Consider the following 501-nt stretch of genomic DNA (forward strand, 5'->3'; position numbering starts at 1 on the left):
CACACACACACCCTTTTAGTTCCCTCATACAAAAATAAACGTGTCTGACTTGTGTTTTTTTTTGTTGTATTCCACACTTTTTTGAAGAGGATGAAAGGAAGAAGAAGGAGGAGGGGTAATGCAAACCAGTGTGTTAACACAATTCACAGAATCGGAGACGAGTGTTTGTGCGTTGTAAAATATTCCAGTAAATAAATGAATAATGCTTAAATATGTATATATACCTGTTTATTTTATTTATATGTGGATCGTTGTGTGTCATGATCCGTGAAGCAGAGCGTAAAAAATTCGGTCGTGTGTGATTCCAGTTAAAGGGTGACCCTTGCAATGATCAAAAATAACAATAACACTAAAAAGGGTAATAATTAACAACGACAAGAGCAACAAGTGTGCATGCGGGTGGGGAGAAAGAGAAGAAGCAAAAGAAGGAAAAGAAAAGAAAAGAATGCGTTGACATGCATACACACACGCATATATTCATATATATATATATATATATAT

Source organism: Trypanosoma equiperdum (genome assembly GCF_001457755.1).
Source record: "Trypanosoma equiperdum strain OVI genome assembly, contig: ctg_1769, whole genome shotgun sequence".
Classification (NCBI taxonomy): Eukaryota; Euglenozoa; class Kinetoplastea; order Trypanosomatida; family Trypanosomatidae; genus Trypanosoma; species Trypanosoma equiperdum.